Source organism: Oculina patagonica, chromosome 1 (genome assembly GCF_052425735.1).
Source record: "Oculina patagonica isolate OP01 chromosome 1, crgOcupat, whole genome shotgun sequence".
NCBI lineage: Eukaryota > Metazoa > Cnidaria > Anthozoa > Scleractinia > Oculinidae > Oculina > Oculina patagonica.
The window spans coordinates 8,460,975-8,482,282 of NC_135758.1; the positions used below are offsets into that span (position 1 = coordinate 8,460,975).

The following is a 21,308-nucleotide window of genomic DNA, read 5'->3' on the forward strand; positions in this document are numbered from 1 at the left end:
TAATGCTAAAGCTAAAGAAACGTTTTTGAGGCGCCAAGCGAATTGCTTCGTGTATATATTTCAGCGCTATCGCGTGTTTTTTATACATTTAATCGCAATATATTTTGTTATGTTGGAATTTCCTGACCAGTGTAGATGGAAGCCGTCAGTTGTAATGTCGTTGTATTTTTACAGTAATTGAGGTCGTTTTTAATGTACCGGTTACTCAAATTTATCTGGTTAAAGCATTACTATCTATAAAGGATTGTTTAGTTGAAGTCAAAAAACGTTTGGCAGACTCGAAGATATAACAGTCCCTGTTACTAAGTTATTTTAATAATTAGGCTCGGAGACACATGCAGATGCAATAAGTAAGTGCTTTGATGGAAGGGTGCATAGACTGTTTCCGTTCAGGTATTAAACATTTTAATTAATTTAGTTTTAATGCCTCACTCCTTTTTTAGCGCTCTAAAATTTGTGCTTATGTGGATATGGCATTACTAAAGGCTTTTACGTGAAAGAAAAGGGATTTGAGTTGTTTCGTTACCGAAACCGACAATTCAATAAAAACATGTAAGACAGCGTTTGTAGATAAATTTTCTCCCGCGACTTTCTTGGTTACCACTTTGTCACTGCATGGTACTGCGCACAAATGAAATTTCCGGGGTGCGAGCCTGAAACAGTCTTAAACCAGGCCCTCTGCCAAAGATCTTTCATCTCTTTAGCCTGGACCGTTTAAACCCAAATATCATTATGTCCGCGCCGAGAATGCTTTAAGATTACCGATTCGCCGCCAATTTTCTACGGATGAAGGACCTTGGCCTCAAAGCACGAAATATCACGCACTTAAATCGAAGTGGGAGCGAAGGCTAACAATGTGAAACAAGCAAGTGAATACGTCGGTGTTACTTGCACGTGCGGTGGTTACTCGCATGTGCAGCAATCCAAGTGCAGAAAAGGATCGAAGAGAGGCAAAACTTCCTCCCAATCCCCTCGCGATAGTGCTTTCTGCTGGGTTTCCTTCCTCCCCTAGCCCCAAGTCCAGTCCTCGATCTTCTCGCTCTCTTTTTCTCCCGGCTGTAAATGACTGTACTGCCCCCTCCCTCCCCTCCTCGTTTCTTTCACTTTCTGCGCCTACTAGATAGGCCAATGAAACGCAAGAATTTCATTTACCATATTTAAACTGGTCGAAACTGGCGTTGGTAACCTTTTCCAAACTCGTCGACTTTGGTCGAGTGAACAAAATAAACGCGCGGACGAGGTCGTTCTCTTTTCTATTTCAGTTTTTGCTACTTTCTTGTCGCCCGTCCAATCAAAAGCTTGATGTCTAGAAGAAGATAAATGAGCTGTGGAAGCTTTTTGTCCACAGAATTCGCTCCTGATCTAGTTTCGTCCCAGATCTGATCGACGTAAACTTGGAAATAAAGACTTTTTCAGCGAAGAAAAAGTTTGTTTTAACCTACTTCCGCATGCAGGCATATCCTTCCTGCATGGTAGGCTATTATTACCCATGTTGTTTTGTTTTGTTTCCATTTTCGGGTTATCAGCTGATAAGTTTGCCAAACAGGAAGATTCTTAGTTCGCATTTCCATGTCCGATTCCTGATTTTATGAAACTTACATGAAGTAGATATCGGGAAGGACACGTCACGAGTCCGCGCTTATCGGTTGGGGACGACACGGTAAGTACAGTAGTTTAAACTCGTATGTTGTATTGTATTTATTTAAGGCGTAACTAATAATACTTGAGTACTTCAGGAAGTCAAACTTAGTTCGATAAAGTTCCCTGAACGGTTGCTTTCTGCGGCCTTAGCTTCCGGGAGTTTAAAGCCATCCTTTTGATGTGACTGAAATACAATCATGGCGTATTAAAAATTCATTGTTAAATTGTGAATTCGATGTCAAGTAATTTTCTGTAAGTTTCCATACATTTGTTTGCATGCTTTCCCTCTTAAAACAGCCCTTAGCTTAAAGAGGTCCTTAAATTTTACCTTAATGCGACGTTAATTCAAATGAAACCGAATCTAACGATCTACTCGATTGGTCTTAAACACAATCAAACACTCCTTGAAAATTTGTAGCTATTGAACGCAATTAAAACGTTCGGTTGGGTTCGAAAATCGATCGCAATCGAACACTGACATAATTTTGTTCGATGACTACCGAAACCAAATCGTTCGATAAAATAAAACAGGCAGGTACGACCGGTTCTTTTCAGAACATTATTGGGAAATCGCACGCAAACACGTCCCACCAAGCTTGCCCTAATTCGTGACTAATAGTTTGGTTGCAATCAACTGGCATCAATTTGTAATCACCAGCTGAAAGCGTATAGTTGAGATAAAGTAAAAAGCAGTCGGGCTCCTGGTTAAAAAAAGCCTAATAATAATAATTTAATTTTTTGCTCACTCTTGATCTTGTCGCGGCAAGCAGAGACTCAGTGAGAGACTGCATGAAAACAATCTGAACCGACCACTTTGTTAAAAAGTGTGTAATTTGTCCTTTATCATATCAGGAGTTAAGTTACGAATAAATGGATCGTTCTGGATCAGTGTGTTATGAAAAATTACCTGTCCAATGGACTTTATTTTTTTTATTGCCACCTGGAATTGTGAAATCCAATATCAAGCTGTGATTACCGAAAATGTCCTTGCGACTAACTGCAGTTTTTCCTCTGCAGTTTTCCGTTTATCGTTTTACACTAACAGTGAGCAAAGTCTGTTGAGTATAACTTCTAGCCTGCGAGCACTTACTAGCCTTTTCCAGCGTATAGCCAACTCGTAGGGTATATCACCTAGACTGCCTCTTCCCCGCCCCTCCTTGTCCTTTTGGTTGGGGGGGGGGAGCCGCCCCCCCCCCAACCCACCCCCCCCCCCCCCCCCCTCTCCCCCCCCCCCCCCCCCCCCCCGGGGTCACCTAGAACTGAAGATATAGCTTTGCAAGCTTAGTGGTGGCCAATACAACTTGTATCAGATTTGCATAAATGCCAACTAAAACAGCACTTGACTACTGTAGCTTTCAACGTCAGTGTGAAATTAATTCTTCCAAAATTAAGTTTAAATGATAGCCTAGCTTACTCTAGAGTTCACTGGGCTTAATGCATAAATACGAAATTCGTAAATGTCAACTCCCGGAGTCGTACTATAAAAGTGATGGGTTTTGTAATTTGTTGACGACGGGATTTTCATACAGTGAAACCTGTATTAAGCGGACAGTAGCTTGGGTCCCTTATTTACTTTTTTAATTGTACCTTTATATCTATAAGCCGAACCGGACACCTAAGTTGTGTCTAACATGGTCATGAATGGTCAGTTCTATTGTTTTTAACCTGCATTAAACGGACACTTGTAATTAAAATTATTCCCTCCACCATGCCTGGAGAATACGGGGAAAAACTAACATTGGCCGAGATATTGCTAGATTATCCCGTCATCATGGAAAGAAGGACCTCTCAGTGACCACTGCTTGGGTCAGGCTAAATGGCGTGGGTGGGTGGGGGGTGGGGGGGTCGTGGGTCGTGGGTCGTGGGTCGTGCGTCGTTAATTGGTGGTGAGTCGTGGCAAGTTCGCCCAAGATGTAAACGAACATTCTCACAGTTTCTTTAATTAACAAAAACATAAATTATATTCTTTTAATGTCTGGTGCACCGTTTCGTTTTTTTACTTTCTTGTCTGCCGGACAGTTACGGAAGCGGCCCGAAAATTGCAATAGTGATTGACCTTGGTGTGTATGCTGCTTGCCGAGAATTTTCTGATCGGCAACGTTTTGGTAACTGTAACTTTTAACTCAATCTTTATTCGTATCTCTGTTGACATGTAGTTGATCTGTATTTGGTTGGACTAAAAAGAAAGGAATATTAAGCAAAACGAAATCGAACGATATGAAAATATCCGAAATAAAAACACTTACAAGCTTTGTTGGCTCGTGATAGAGAAATCCTTGTGTAGAGAGAGAAAATCCAAGAACAGTTTTGTTGACAGATAAATCCGAGAACAGTTTCTGTTGAAGACTAGCTCGACCCAACTGACTGAGCACATGGCCCAGACCATAATACTAGAACACTGCTACCCAGTCCCCGAGGACCAGGAGCGGAAACTAACCAAAATATAAGTGATACGTTTTGTAACTAACATTCCGGCCCCTAAAATCAGAGACAATAGCGGAAGATTTTAACGAAACTTAACACGAGCAAAACGTTACTCTTAGAGTTCACTAGAACAAGTACAAAGTTCAGTTCATAGTTGAGTGTCCTCCGACTTCTCCACTGATTCCAAAAGAACAATCTTGTCAATGGGACGATCGTACAGTGAGGTTCTTGTCTTAACGGTCACACTTCTGACACGCCCATCTTGGCTGCTCTTGTGTACACTGGTAACACGACCGAGAGGCCAGGACGATCTTGGTACTCTATCGTCGACCACAAGCACAACATCATTAACAGCAAAGTTCCTTGACGGATAGACCCATTTCTGCCTCTCTTGCAACTGTGGCAAATACTCTCTTATCCATCTTCTCCAGAATGTGTTGGCCAAATATTGTACTTGGCGCCATCTTCTGCGCGAGTAGCTGTCCTCTTTCACGAACACACCAGGCGGAAGCTTTGGGCCCGGACGAAGCAACAACAAATGGTTTGGGGTAAGGGCTTCAGCATCCGATGGATCATCTGACGATTTAGTTATTGGACGCCCGTTAACGATAGCTTCAACCTCGCACATAAGTGTAGTCAATCCCTCATCATCGAGTGGTTGCTCCTTGATAAGCGCGACCAGGATCTTTCTTACAGTTCTAATACAACGCTCCCAGACGCCACCGAAATGGGATCCAGATGGGGGATTAAACAGCCACTTGATGTTTCTTTGCAACAGGAACTCGTGGACCTGACTTTCATTCCACTCGGAGATCGCTTCACGGAGTTCCTTGTTTCCACTGACAAAGTTTGAACCATTGTCTGACCTCATAACTTCAGGGACACCTCGCCTTGCAATGAAGCGACGCATAGAATTCACAAATGCATCAGTGTCCATACTATGGGCAACTTCTATGTGTATTGCTCTGCTGACCAAGCACGTAAACAATACACCGTAACGTTTAACTTGACTTCTAGCTCTCTTGACCCAGAATGGACCAAAGCAATCGACGCCCACAAAACTGAATGGGGGTTTGTCAGGAGTAACTCTGTCGGCAGGAAGATCCGACATCTTCTGAGCACCAACGGGTGCCTGTCTTCGTCTGCAACCAAAGCATTGGTTAACGACTCTTCTAACTGCAACTCTTCCCTGTATAATCCAGAAACTCTTTCTGATCAATGAGAGCACATACTCTTGACCAGAATGTCCAGAAAGCAAATGGTAATGTCTGATAATAAGATTTACAACATGATGTTTCTTCGGCAGTATCACAGGATGCCTTTGTTCCTCTTCTATAGGTGCGCGCCTCAATCTTCCTCCAACACACAACAAACCGTCATGCAGCTCCGGATCCAGTTTGACGATTGAGCTTGATTTCTTAACAGACCTTCTTCTGTCCGTTTGTGCTGATTTGGTACGTTTGGCATCTGTTTCTTTATTCTGCAGGCATGATAACTCCTCTCTGAAGCTTTGCCTTTGCACACGTTTTAAAATTTCTATCTCGGCAGAGTGCATTTCTTCTACACTGATTGGACAAGGTTTCTCAGAGACAAGTACTTTAGCTTTGTCTTCCTTTCGTCTTTGACACTCACGCAGCAGGTTGGAACGGTAGCGTAAGATCCACGCCATCAACTTCTTAAGCTTATACCATGAGGAGCAGGACTGCATCATCCGATCCAAAGGGTCAGTTTCAGCGGTAGCTGCTGCTGAGACAGATTTCTTTTCTTTCTTTATCTCTGGATCATCTTCCTTTACTTCCTTAGAGACATCGGGTTGCTTAGGCCACTGGTCCTCTTTCTCCCACAGAAAGGCGGGGCCATTCATCCAACGCTTGTTTTGAATGAATTCTTCAGCAGACAGCCCTCTTGATGCGTCGTCCGCAGGATTAGCATTCGTTTCGACATACTTCCATTGGTTCGGTTGTGATCCATCATGAATTGTTGTGATCCTATTCGCGACGAAGGTCTGGAATCTCTTATCTTGATTTGCAATATAACTCAACACACATGTACTGTCAGTCCAAAAGAATTCATCATCGATCGCAACGTCCAACTCACATCGCATCATCTTGTTCAAATTCGTAGCAACCACAGCAGCTGACAACTCCAGACGAGGGATCGTGATCGACTTCTGAGGTGTCTGCCTGGATTTCCCCATCAAAAACGCACAGTGGGCATCTCCATCTTCATTTACAACTCGAAGGTATGTGACAGCACCATATCCCTCTTGTGATGCATCTGCGAAGCTGTGTAGTTGGCTAGACACAATGCAGCCAAAATCCTTGGGCTTTAAACAACGTTTAACAGTGAACTGTTCCAATTTAGGAAGTTCCTGCAGCCAATCTTCCCAGCGTGTTAAATCTTCGGGTGGAATTCTGTCATCCCAATCCAATTTCTTTCGACACAGGTCACGAAGAATTATTTTCGCAGGCAGAATCAATGGGGCAACAAATCCCAGCGGATCATAAATTGAACTTATGACAGAAAGAATACCCCTCCTCGTTGGGGGTCGGTCCTTCACAACAATCTTGAATTGGAAGGTATCTGACTGCACGTCCCACTGAATGCCAAGGGCACGTTCAATGGGTAAGTTTTCCAGGTCGAGCTCTCTGACGGATCCCGCTCTTTCTGACACTGGTACTGACTGGATGACATCACAGGAATTCGATATCCACTTCGTTAAGCGAAATCCTCCTTTAGCTAGCAACTGGCATAGCTGATCAGCCAATCGACTTGCGCATTGATCATCTTTCACAGACTTTAAACAGTCATCCACATAGAAATTTCTTTTCACCGTCTGAACGGTATCTTCATCAAAATGTTCCACATTGTCATCAGCCGTTTTTCGCAGTGCATAGCTTGCACAGCTAGGTGACGAAACACCTCCGAAAAGGTGAACGAGCATCTGAAATTCTTCTGGTTCCTTTCCCATATCACCTCCGGGCCACCACAAGAAGCGAAGATAATTGGCATCCTCTGTAGGCACACGTACTTGATAAAACATTTTCTCAATATCAGCCATGATCGCTGTTGACTCCTCTCTAAATCTTGTCAGGACTCCAATGAGTGAGTTGGTTAAATCGGGACCTTGCAGGATCTGTTGGTTCAGCGAGATGTTCTGGAATTTCGAGGCACAGTCAAAGACAACCCTGACCTTGTCAGGTTTTTGAGGGTGGATCACAGGATGGTGAGGTAAATACCATGCAGGCGAACCGTCACGCTGATCATCAGGAACCTTCTGTGCATGGCCTCTCTCAAACAAGTCTTCCATAAACGAAGTATACTTCAGGTGTAGCACTGGATCTTTTACCAGTCTCTTCTTCAACAAACCAAGGCGGTGTTCAGCGACTATCTTGTTGTTCGGCAGATCTGGAGGGAAGACCTTCCATGGAAGTGCAATTTCATAATGACCATCACGAAGCTCAGCAGACTCCTCCATAATAGTAAGAGCCCTCTTATCTTCCTGCGACATTCCCCTTTCAGTGCTGAACTGCGAGTCATTGAATTCCATTTCACAGAACCGTTCAAATTGCAAGTCCAAATTGGCATGAGACTGGATACGATTTGCAGTATGGTTTGAACCATTTGGTCTGCCAAGCGGGCCATTTAGTGTCCAACCTAGCAGTGTTCGCACAGCGTATGGACCTCCACCATCACTTCTCTTCACTTCCTGAGGCTCAAGAGCCTTCGGTACATCACTGCCTATGAGCAAATCGACTTCAGCTTCGATGTAAGGTAAGTTGACATCTTTCAGGTACGGCCATCTGTCCACATCACTTTGGAGTGGTATGTCATCAACTGCAACTGGGAGTTTAGCTCTCGAAAAGACATTACACAGTTCAATAGTATTTTGTCCTTGTAAATCAGACACCTCCAAATTCACCACAAGACTCTCGCTTTTCACATTATCTTGGTCCATGGTAGTCAAAGACAATGTGGCTTTCTTGCCTGTCGCACCGAGATGCTCTATCAACCTGTCAGTGCAAAAGGTAGTGTTGGATCCTGGATCCAAGAATGCATAGGTCTGAACCATCTTCTCCTTTCCTTTAGCTCTAACATTAACTGGGACTATAGCAAGTCCTGTAGCCGGTGCTCCGGCCCCAGTTGCGCTGCACAGGCCCTCACACGAGACAACTTCTGTGAAACAACTTCGTGCTTGATCATTTGGCCCCTCACTTCCGGTGTTGCTTGAAGGCGTTTCAGGTAATGATGCAGGTTCTGTTCTGACCGGTCTGTCATTCTTTGGATGTAGAAAGGTAGAATGTTTTCGGTGAGCTATCTTACAGCCAACAATCTGACAGTAGCTTTCTTTAGGGCAACTCATCGCCATGTGCCCTGGCATAAGACAATTATCGCAAAGTCCTTTGCTACGCACCAGTTTGATTCGTTCATCCACTGAGTTTCCTCTGAATACTCCACAGCGCGACAACCAGTGATTCGCTTTACACAATGGACACTTGACATCTGACTTTGTTTGAACAGGATCAGTGTTACCCTTCGGTGGGTTTGTCTGACTCTCTGGCGTACTCCCTTGCGCCACGAATGCAGAACCTTTGTAGTCCTTCAGTGGTGGCTTGCGTCTCTTCTTAGAACCAGTATCGGTAACATTGTTCTTTGTGTCGTTCAAGTGAATGTCCCCAAACACCGGATGATTAGCAATTCTAGACTTCGTCTCGACAAATTCTGCAATATCTCCGATAGTGATTTCTCTTTTCTGATCCTCAGTGATGTTGTCAGCCTTTTCCCGCCATCTCTGCCTTAACCCCATCGGAAGTCTTCCAATGATCCTTTGCAGAGTGTCAGGGTTTTCAATCTTGCTTAAGTATCCAATTTCCTTGAGTGAATTTTTACAACTTGTGAGAAGAACAGAGTATCTTTGCAAAGCAGGACCATCGTCCCCCTTAATCTGAGGAGAGTTAGTTACTCGATCAACAAGAGCAGTTGCTATCTTATAGCTTTGTCCATAGCGGTCCTTGAGTAGTGCTCTTGCAGTCTTATAGCCTTCCTCAGGTTTCATAGACAAACAACTTTGCATTAATTCTTTCACTTCACCTGATGTGTATTGAACGAGATAGTACAACCTGGAGTTTGGACTACTTGTTTTCGTCTCAATTAAATTCTCAAATGCTCGTACAAAGTCAGAATAATCAACAGGATCACCTGAGAACACAGATATTTCTGGTTCTGGTAATGTCATGGCTAATGTTTGTTGCTGCTGTTGCTTCAGTAATTCCTGAAGTTGCTGATTCTGCTGTTGTTGCAATTTCTGGACTTCGACCATGTGGCCGACATTCTTCTGACTTAAATCCAGATGTCGTTCAAACAATCCCTCTTCACCAGCCTCGTCCCCAGTCGTCCCCGGCGAATTTGGATGTGACGTCACCCGCCAAGCTTGTCGGGGAAGTTCGCCTAGGACGCCTGGCAATAAACGGCAAATCCAATATGGCGGAGCCTGTCCAACGATTGAACTTCAGTCAACTTCTTGAAGAACTTAAAAACGCGTCAGAATTAGGCTGGGATTCCTTCATCCATGTCTGCCAGCAAACTCGTGAAGTAATTGGAGATTTTTTATTTAAGGTAGAAAAATTAAATGTCGATTTTTATGCGCAGCAAATTGTACCATCTAAAGAGCTTAAAGAATATGTTCCACTAACCGTAACTGGCGATGGGAGCTGTCTCTATCGATCGATTTCTCTGTTGGTGTCTTGGTGAACGGAGATAGAATAGTGGTCGTTCGTGGAAAGTTGTGATGAGTATTTTTGCTTCTCGCTAACACAACAACAACAGCGGTGAAAAGATAAAAGGCTCAAAGCTGATATCCATCAGTACTTTCAACTGTGCTTTCGTGTGTGCTTTGTTTGTTCCTTTGCCTTCGCTTTTTTCGAATATTTTTCGCAGTTTTATCCAAGGTAAGTGAAGTTGTAACTATTTATTCGAAGTATCAGTAGCGAAATATATGACTAAAGCTACTTATCAGAAAATTAGAAAGCTGTGTAGTGGTTTGTTTTCTGGGAAACAAACGCTGCAATATATTCGCCTACTGTTGGTGACGATACCGAGTTGTAATGTGTCAACTCAGCTGCTTAACAGATTCAATTTCTCTCTTGTGAACTTCAGACTTGTGAGACTCTATAACATACCAAATTCCCTTCGGCCACTAAGCATTGACAAGATTATGATTGTAAGGAAACAAAAAACTGTTCCGAATGGACTGGTATCAAAATGTTTAGAATGGCTTCATTTCAGTTTAAAAGTCGTTTGTTACTGTTAGTTAATGTTATATTTATATTGTTACTATTGTTACTATACAAACATTATCCAGAGTATCTTCTAGATATACAATGTACTCTATTTGGATTCATTAAAGACCTTTAGCCACTTAGCTTGGCACAATCAATCAAAAGGCTTTATTCTTCTCTTATGCTTTAGAAAGATGTGTTGGTACAAGCAGATCAGGTTTCATCAGCTGGCAATGTCATACATTTTCTATGGACAGACCTCAAATATCAAGAGAATATGAAAACATAATATAACACTTTCCACTGCCTCCAGCTTTCCCTGCCTCCTCCCCAAATCACCCCACCCTACCGAATGCACTCCCCTAAATTCCAATAACTACTAGTTTTAGTATATATTGCAAGAGTTGAATACATGTAAATACTTTTGTATACTGTACTGTGTTTATGTGTGTGTGTGTGTGTGTGTGTCAGTCAAGCTCAGTTTAATATCTCTGCAAGTAGGAGTTAAAAAGGTGGTAGTTTAAGGAATGGGAAAAATAGCCAGTGTACCCATGTGAGGAAAAAAACAAATATTTTTGGGCTATCAAAAATGCAGAATGGGGCTCACAAATTAAAAAGAAACTGGTCCAAAAGCCCCAGTAACCAGCTTTTATGGAGCGGTTCAAACAATATTTAAACATTATATATTTTGATATTTTAATTTATTTGCAAATAAACATATAAACACAGTATATATATATTGTGTTTATGTGTTTCTTTGCAAGTAAATGTCAGAGAGAATAGCAGAAGAATCATACTTTGTTAAACGAGCTATGTCTACAATGATGCAGTATGTACCTTGTCTAAAGGGGAAAGCAGTGCACTTCTGTTTCTTTTTGAACATCTCAGCAGGTAAATTTGTCAAAACTACACGAAAATTGGCAGCAAAATATATAAACTTCAGCTGAAATGCTAACTCTGCAACTGAGGGAAATTGAAATAAAATAATTTCCACACCTTTTGGGCTGACAAGAACTGTTGGCTATTTAGTGGTGCTACACAATGGAAATGTTATCAATTCACACTTGGAATCTGCAATAAGTCATGACCAGCTGTAATTTTTATTTAATAAGCTCATTGAATTGACGAAAATGATTGAAGCATACTTGTTATATATAACCTGAACATGGCCCAGGATTTGGATTAACATCTCCTGCTAATGAAATGAGCCAGAGTATACAAGAAAAAGACAGGCTACATCAAGATCAAATAAAGTTTTGGTTTACGAGAGTTAGATTATTTTTTTTTCTTTCTCTAAAAAGCTAAATAAAAAATTACAGGTAATCAATGACAAGCTTTAATACATGCATCGGGGCATTAGCCCTCTTCTCTCAAGTAAGCTGAATTGTTTCTTTGTTTTCGCACAAAAATTTGTAAACAACAAAGGTCGAAAATCCCGACCCTAGCTCTATAAACATTGAGATCGACGCCTTTCAGGTTTAAATAAAACTAACACAGTTACTAGTACCTGGCGAACGTAATTTGCTTACCACAAAGAACTTCTAGATACATGTAGACCCATGTATCATTACGAGTAGTGAACGAAAACAATGATAACAGAATAATTTTCTTAACTCTATTAAATACGACCAATACCATTCTGCAAGGCAGGAAAAAAACGGCATTACAGTTCGTCTCCGCCATCTAAAATAGTCCACAAATGTTCAAAAGGGATGCAGTTTCCTCATGAACCAGAAATATTTTCTTTTCCTCGCAGAAAAACGTATATTTTCGTCGAGCTATATCTGGGACTTTTTCTCGCTAAACTGGGACTTTTTTGCCATTTTGTGCCAGGCCTCGCGCTATCGCGCTCGGTTCCAGTCCTCCTCCGCTCACTCGCATAGCGCGGTATGGCCTGGGGACGAGGCTGCCTCTTCACTACTTTCTCTTTGGCTCATAGAGATGAAATGTTTGTCATCAATCCAGACAGGGACTTGTGGATTTAGCGGAGTGCAATTCGCCTCTTGATTCTCCTCTGTCTGTCGCTCCGGAATTTCCACAGAGTTTTCTTCTTTGATTTTACACGGGGTGGAAGCTGGCGGTTGACTTGGTGGAATGAGTGGGAGGTGATCTTTACACTCTGGAACTTCTGCGGCTTTTTCTTCTTTAACCAGACATGGGGTAGAAGCTGGCAAATGGCCTGCCGGTGTCAATGGAAGTTGCTCCTGACATTTAGGAGCTTCCACAGTTCCTTCTTCTTTGATTTGACAAGGGGTGGAAGTTGCCAAATGACTTGCTAGTGTGAGCGGAAGTTCTTCCTGGCTTTCAGAATCTTCCGCAGTTTTTTCATTATTTTCGGGAGGAGTAGAAGCCGGTGGTTGACCTGGCGGTGTCAATGGAATTCTTTCTTCACGACGAGAATACACCAGTTCTTCTGCCTCAGCCTTCGCTAACTCTACTTCAATTTTCAAATTTTCCTTTCTTTGCTTCAACAACAATTCCTCCATTTGCATATCCTGGCGTTTCTTTAATGCAGCTGCTTCCACTGACAAGGCAGCTTTCTTAGCAGAGACTTTTAGCCTTGCACTCGAGGCTGTGCTCGACCGTGAGAGACGAGAACTACTGACAGATTTAGACTTAGGCCTTCCAGAAGCCGAAGAAACATTTGAATTAACAGAACCAATGTTACTGATAGAATCTTCAGGATGAAGACTAATGACTAGATCCAATTCCTCTTGGAGCTTCAACTCAACTGATTTTAACCACATATCAAATGTCTGCATCACTGCAGCTCCCATATCCTTTACTGTTCTGAAGTACTCAATTGAGTCCTGAATGTCATCGTCATCAATTAACACAGCTTGATACTTGTCATGTGCTTCATAAAAATTTCTTAAAGCTAACTCCAGTTCCAAAACTTTTGACCTCACCTGATCAACATTGTTGGAGTCCTTCATCAGCTTCAGTAACTCGTTTTGTCTTTTAGTAAAGACTCCCTTTGCACTAGACCTGGAACGTTTTAATCGAAGAATTCTTTCGTGCTCGACTCCACTTCGATCGAGGGTTTTGTTCGGTTGTCGTGAGTCACGTAGATCCATTCTGCTTTACAAGCGAAGACACAATCCAAACATACACTTCAGTCAAAGAACAGATTCATTCCATTGATTTCCAGTCGGAAACAGTCGACGAAATCCAAGACGATGACCATGGCTTTCCAACGCAAATGTAACTTTTAACTCAATCTTTATTCGTATCTCTGTTGACATGTAGTTGATCTGTATTTGGTTGGACTAAAAAGAAAGGAATATTAAGCAAAACGAAATCGAACGATATGAAAATATCCGAAATAAAAACACTTACAAGCTTTGTTGGCTCGTGATAGAGAAATCCTTGTGTAGAGAGAGAAAATCCAAGAACAGTTTTGTTGACAGATAAATCCGAGAACAGTTTCTGTTGAAGACTAGCTCGACCCAACTGACTGAGCACATGGCCCAGACCATAATACTAGAACACTGCTACCCAGTCCCCGAGGACCAGGAGCGGAAACTAACCAAAATATAAGTGATACGTTTTGTAACTAACAGTAACAATCAATTTATTAAACGATTTCATGTACGTAGGCTTGGTGGTTCTTCATTCCGTGTCGAGTAAATGATCATGTCATTCATTTATTTGTTTTTCCAATTTTATTAGGATAGTCACGCTAGCCAATATATTCCATAATTTATAAAGATTCGTGGATTTTCTTGGTCTTTTCAAGTGAAAAAGTTACAACTACTCGAGTCTTTTGTTTTTTAACTTTAAGGAATTTCTAAAGAACACCTAATGGAAATTTTGTTTTCCTGTGCATGGCCAATTTTTTTAACTCGGAAAAGAGTTGTAGTGGGCGAAGTGAATTCACTCCTTCCCTCCTTCACTCGATTCCTGTAAACATAGGCACGCAATACGTGCAAGTGTTTTACGGCCTCTAGAGAATTGGACCTGTCCTCTGATAACCTACATTTCTAGTTAAGTTAAATAATATTAACATGCCTAGTTACCAGCCGAAATATTGTATTAATGCCAGTTTTCTTGAAATACCGTATTTATTCAGCTTTAAAGGATCCTAGTCAACCATGATGCTTTGCGCATTTCAAGAGCCTAATCCGCCATTTTAAATGCCATCTAATTTCAAGTGTTTTCAATTGTGGCCGACAATCCAAGTGCATCCTCGCGTACGCAGTATATTTACATCTTAAACTACCATTAGAGTCTTACCTAATTATCTGTGCTTCATTTCGAGTGTTTATTTTATTGGTTTCTTTTAATTCGCCGTTAAAATATTCGTTTGTAAGTGGGATGCCCGATGGCATCTCGCTTTCCAAAGCGTGGTCGGCCGAAACCACCGAACAAGCAAAGAGAATTCTTTCGCGGCAATCAACGTTCGACCCCTGGAATCAAAAGCAGGACAGTCTTGGCATTGAAGGGCTTAGTTTTAGCCAGTTTGAAGAAATACGACACTTGTTTTATTCTTGCAAGCCGATTTTTAGTTCACATTTGCATATGCTAAAGCACTCATTCAAGCGCGGCATTTCGAGAAGGACAACCAGCAGATTTAGCCGTTCTCTTTCGAATGCACGTATTCTTGCAAGAACAAATCTTACAAAGGAAAAAGGAACGCGAATACTCTATAACATAAGAAAAGATTTTGAATAGTAAGCTAAGAGGAAATTATATCATTCCTTACCACTCGAACGGAGTCCGTCGAAGAGGCAAATATTGAAGCGATCGCTTCTCCACTTTCATTTTGCCCTGCGCGTCTGACAACGGACGAACCATAAAAATCTGTGTACTGCAAGATGGCCCCGGAGAAAAGGATTCTTCGATATATAACAGGCTATCACCATCTTCGATGTTCATTCCTTACATTCTGGCAGATCTTTTAAAGTTGATTCGAGTGAAAACTTTCGCGCGTTGTCAAATTTCGTCGCGGTCTGTTGACTTTGCACGCGCGTCACATGTAATCTGAAACGAGCTCCCCACAGTTGCTTGAATGTAAACAATAATAGAGGCGTGGCTGACTAGGATCCTTTAAGCCGAGACTCAAAAAGTTTGGTTTTTAGAAACAGTTAGACTCCGACAAAAAAAACCCGAAACACTCGGAAATAAGCCGAGACCCAATTTTTTTCCTCGCAATCTCTTCTACAATAATTAGTTCTGCCTGAGACTGTTTCTGTTCCTTTCCTTCTGTTCCTTTCTTTAAGTTTAGTTAATTTGCAGAATCATAGACTACGAGCAGTCCCTATTTTTTCGCAGAGTTCGAAAAATAATTTCGCTTCAAGCTCGACGGACTCTGCGAAAAAATAGGGATTGCTCGTAGTCTAGCAGAATCACTGCTAACGTGACTTTTCAAGAGAAGAAGGGTCAAGAAGGAATCGATCTATTTGAATTGTTGTCGCGACACCAGAAACTGGCCAATCAGAAGCGTTCGTTCCCACGCGCTTGGTAAACATTGTAACACGATCTGACAGAAATCGGCTGCATGTAATATTTTTGTTCAAAAGCGAGAACTTAAAATACCACGACTTCTCGGCATAGTCTAAAACCAGGACTGGACTCTGGACTGGACCCTGGACTCTGGACTCTGGACTCTGGACTCTGGACTCTAGACTCTGGACTCTGGACTCTGGACTCTGGACTCTGGACTCTGGACCCTGGACTCTGGACTCTGGTCCAATTTTTCTTTAAAATATTTTCATTAAATATTAATAAAAAATATAATATTAATCAGGAGCCCATCAACTGGAGCCTCCATACGTACTGTACCCTTGAGTCAACCCTTTCCCGTATATTTTTATTTTTAGAAACACATTTCCCGCGAAAACATTGCTCCTGCGGTCAGACCACATGCAGCGCAGCTAGGGCGACGATGTAAAAAAAAAAAATGGCGGTCAATGTCGTACGCACATTCCCTGTCCGTTTTCCTTTATAATTTTATCTACTTTCCTGATTTTACAGCCTAGAGAGCCTGGTTTACTCGTGAATGAATAACGGTTAAAAGTTAATTAATAAACCACTTTTTGTCCTTGAAAATGAAGTCAGTTTAGTCATGGCGTTGATCGGAAATGTGTTTTTGCTTCAGTTGCTTGTTTGAATCTTCCCGATTTCTGGTTTGCACGGACTTATTACATGCAGGGTTAGACGTAGACAGAACTGTGAGATTTGACGCTGGATTTGTAAGATCTATTCCCGAACGAAAGCAGAAATAGTTTAACATGGCCGAGCTGTAGCGAACGCGTGTTCTTTGATACGGCGACAAACACTATAAAGTCTATAAACGTGATGACTTCGATGCAAATTTTGACTATCCGTATGCTCCAAGATCCAGCCAATATAAGATCATCATGCTTCGAATAAAACCTCAGGAAAATGATATGTGTTTGTTTCTTCTAAAGTCCAGCAACTGGAATTATGGCAGAGATCATATCGTTGAGTCGCTGTTGCAGAGGTGAGCTATTGCGCATCTTACAATTTTAAAATTATACGCGTACAGGCCAACGGCCTGAATGTTACATCTTTCTTCGGTTAGAGACCGTGTGATCCGCTTATCTCAATCCCCGTACATTTCTTTCGCTTTGTATGTTTCCAAAGAGAACTCTATGCCTGTACTATCTGGAGAATTCTAAAGCCGAACGGGTCGTTTAGCCGGAACGGCTGTTTAGATTCTAATGTTTGTCTAGTGCCTTCGCCACGAAGGACCAAACCTGTCAACCCTAAGCGTTCACAAGCTAGCGCTTGTCTGAATTATTGTCACTCAGAGTTTTGAATGCCTTGTAGAATTTGATTTGCAATGTGTTGGTACAGGCCAAAGTGCGTACCTTGTTTATAAATTTATATCATTGATACGTTCGTTTGGTGTGAATGTTTACAACCCAGTAAAATTTATTGTTCGCAACAACGATTAGAATAAGAATCGATCAAGCTTTTATCAAGCTGCCTTCTTATCAGAAGAATTACACGGCAAATAATATTGACCGATCTGTGATCTGTTACGCCTACCCATCATCTTTTCAAAATATATTCGTAATTTCGCAGTTGCGAGATCGGTCTCGGCGCCTTTCGATTCGAATAATTGCTCTTACTTTTTTGACAGACCTGTACAAAATTCCGCAGTTTTTTTTAGTCATAGCATTACTTGATGTCTTCCTTTAAAGAAATACTGAATTCAGACGACGAAAAGGAACATCATTCTGCAGCCTTCCGCTCTTGTTTCGCCATTGTTTTAGATATCACAGCTTGCGCAGCCACAGCGGAATGCAACAAATGATTGACAGAGGTGCGAAATCTCCCGCGAGAGACCCCGGGAGATAAGTTCTAAAAATAAATTAATACGGGAAAGGGTTGACTCCAAGGGTTAGTATGGGAGATGAAGGCTCCAGTTGATGGGCTCCTGTATTAATATAAAACCAGATTGATTAACAAGTATTTTTACTTTTAATTTGTTAATTTTTCATTCATTTACTTGTAAATATCAGGATGTAAATATACAATATTTACTTTTTTTCTCCGTTTTCTGGTTTAAAGGTTGTGATGACTCGTGTTTTAAAAAAAATGAAACCAGTACAATTTCCGGCCAAAAAAATATAATTCACTACATTACGCGACCTCTAGCTTGGTGCTACGTCACCGACAAAGGAAAGCGTCTTTCAAAATATGATAAGAATGTTTTGATAACGACTCTTGTGCAATCATGTATCAGGAAGCGTCTAAGTTGTTGTGCTTGTCTACCATTTAACAAGACAATGACTAAGTAGTCTGCCTCGATAAAAATCTTGTGAAAACTTCTTTCGTCCAATCATGGTCTACGTCCATTTAACAAAACAATCACTAAGTAGTCGGCTTAGATTAAAATCTTGTGAAAACTACTCTCGTCCATTCATGGACTACACCCTGTCTGCTCTCAGAGATGCTTATTTGTCCTCGTTACCCGTGATGGATAAAAAAAATCGCCCAATCTCCACTTCAAATACAAACTTTACTTTTTCTCGATATTTTGGTTTAAAGGTTGTGATTGATTGTTCTTGAAACATGAAACAAGTAAAATTTCCGGCCAAAAAGAATAATTCGCTACATTACCCGGCCTCTAGCTTGGTGCACCGACAGAGGAAAGCGTTTTTAGAAATATCATGATAAGGATATTTTGATAACGACTTTTAGTGCAATTATGTTCCAGGAAGCTTCTGAGTGTTTGTGCCTGTCTACCATTTAACAAGACAATGATAAGTAGTCTGCCTTGATAAGAATATTGTGAAAACTACTCTCGTCCAATCGTGGTCTACGTCCTGTCTGCCTTCTGTTATACCATCGTGCTTTTAGGCCTTATAAAAGGAAAAGCGATTTATGCTGTTCGCATCGATACGCTCAACATAAAGAAAGAAAACACGTTCAGTTACGGGCACAGTTGTTGGCTTCGTTAAACACCAGAACGTCCGTCACTCGGGATCAGGTCCACAGCAACCGCATGGGCATGCAGAATGTCGAACTTTATTGCCGTGTTAAATGGAAAACAGGCACAAAACCTCGGACGCTTCCCTGTACATAGGCTCGATTTCCGCCGCCTCCTCGAGTCCGGTCTTTCCCGAAAAATCGAGCCTACCCTGTACATGACTGCACAAGAGTCGCTATCAAAACATCCTTATCATGATATTTTGAAAGACGCTTTCAAAATAAAAAAAAAATCATAAAATAAAAAGAAAATTAACAAATTAAAAGTAAAAATATTTGTTAATCAATTTGGTTTTATATTAATATTTAACTTTTTTAATATTTAATGAAGATATTGAAAAAAAAATTGACCAGAGTCCAGAGTCCCTAGTCCAGAGTCCAGAATCCAGAGTCCAGAGTCCAGAGTCCAGAGTCCAGAGTCCAGAGTCCAGAGTCCAGAGTCCAGAGTCCAGAGTCCAGAGTCCAGAGTCCAGAGTCCAGAGTCCAGGGTCCAGTCCAGAGTCCAGTCCAGGTTTTAGACTATGCCCGACTTCTCTGTTAAAAGAAACCACTTCAGAAGAGTTGGATTGGATTGAGGATACTGGACAAATACTGGTAACAGCACATGTTTCGTTTTGAGTTCACCCGCTTGATCTGCTTGATCTTTTCGCTAGCATCTTGGCGAATTGCGACGAACTGAAGATTCACTGAATCATCAGGAATCATCCCGTATTCTCTGGCGATTTTGCAGTTGTTCTGAACTGTCTCTACCTCGGCAACAACTTTCAATTTGAAGGTTTAGTTGTTTTGTAAACCAGTAGCTTTTGACATGATGATCGATAACTGCTTTTCGCGGTGAAGAATGCGCGATTGTTTGAGATGGGATTCTAAACTCAGGTGAATGTTTTGTTACGCTTGTTTACGGTTCTATTAATAAATTCATTCTTTATCAGTGATTTGTTGTTTTTCAATTACATAGTTGTGATTTAACGAATATGTTGATTCGCTGCACGTGGAAAAGGAAAAATCGGGTCTCGGCTTATAGCCGAGTGATTTGGGTTTATTTTTTGTCGGAGTCTAACTGGTTCGAAAAACGAAAAGTCTAGGGTCTCGGCTTATAGCCGAATCAATACGGTACATGCATGCTTAACTACCAGCCAAAATATTGTATTAATGTCAGTTTTCTTGAAATAGACCAAAACTTAATTTCAGTTTTCTAATGATATCATTATTTTGCCTAACCTTCAAAAAACAAAAAGGAAAAATAAAAAGAAAGAAAACAATTTGCAACCGATGGGAACTCTATCACTTGCCCTTTCGGCCTGCTCTCGATGAGCAGCTAGATGACAATAAAACTAAGCGAAGTGAACTGAATTGTGGAAAGTTTAACATCATTTGTTTTAGCAAATCTCTCTTTGTCAGTTTGTTGTTTTCGATTCTTGTTTCATAATAACTTTTCCGAGTTTAGTGGCTCATAGCCATTTTGAATAGTTATTATTCCTCTAATGAAAAAAAAAAAAAAAAAAAAAACAACAACAACAAAGAATTGTTTCAGTTGTTCGTTACCCACCAGTGATCCAATTATGATTGGTATGATTAACCAAGTATGATTGGTTAAAAATTGGTGAAATGTACATGTTTGCTGAAAGCATTTGCAGAAGCATCATCAAAACTTGCACTGTCTAGGACTATAGCGAAATGAACTACCGTATTTATTCGATTAAGCGCCCTGGGCGCTAATTAAATTTTTGGACCTTGAGAGTGGGCGCTTATTCGAGGTGGGCGCTTATTCGAGGCTGGGCGCTTATTAAATTTTCACGATTTTCAGCAAGTAGTAAGTTTACATTGCAACAAAACTATTAATAATAACATAACGTAAAGACGTACCAAAGCACAATTTTTACTGTTCATTGCAAGTTTCTGTAAAATACTAGCACTACAATGAATTTTAGAGATTCTAAGCCAGAGAAGTAATAATAATCAATACTCCTCTTGTGCACCTCAGTTTTTTGGGAGGTGGGGGTGGGCGCTTATTCGAGCTGGGCGCTTATTAACTTTTCTTACCTTTAGGGTGGGCGCTTATTCGAGGTTGGGCGCTTAATCGAATAAATACGGTATGTTATTGAACTGACTTAATAATTGTACACCGGTTTTAACATAACGGAGTTTTGCTTCACAAGGCCAAATCGATGTTGCTGTAGCTTCATTCTTCGTCTGTCAATTTTGCTTCACAACCGTATTTTAATCTATGAGTAAGTAATTTATATTTGGTTTTCACGAACGTGTTCGGCCGGAATCACGAATCAATGTCCTTAAAATAAGCAGATCACGCGTCTTTCTAGACTCACGCCCAGATTCGGAGCTGTTTTCACGTGTCACGCGCTAATTTTCGCCCAAATCACGCGTCACGCATAACCCCTTTGCCACCCTGGTAACGTGACAATTTACTAAGCTTTGGGGGGGCTTTATTAAAAAATTCTACGTGTTTGAAAATGGCGATTTGTGGGCTTGACTGCGTCACTT

At 41.2% G+C, this 21,308-nt stretch overlaps 1 protein-coding gene and 1 pseudogene across 2 annotated transcripts in view; both read left to right on the top strand.

Moving 5' to 3' along the window:
• Positions 1-21,308, top strand: part of LOC144654214 (uncharacterized) — a 95,684-nt gene that overhangs the window by 36,245 nt on the left and 38,131 nt on the right. The window lies entirely within an intron of this gene.
• The window catches only part of LOC144654204 (uncharacterized), a 56,655-nt pseudogene continuing 37,001 nt past the window's right edge, over positions 1,655-21,308 (top strand). Inside the window, exon 1 of the transcript XR_013570874.1 lies at positions 1,655-1,660. The product of XR_013570874.1 is annotated as an uncharacterized LOC144654204 (transcript). The remainder of the gene's footprint in view (positions 1,661-21,308) is intronic.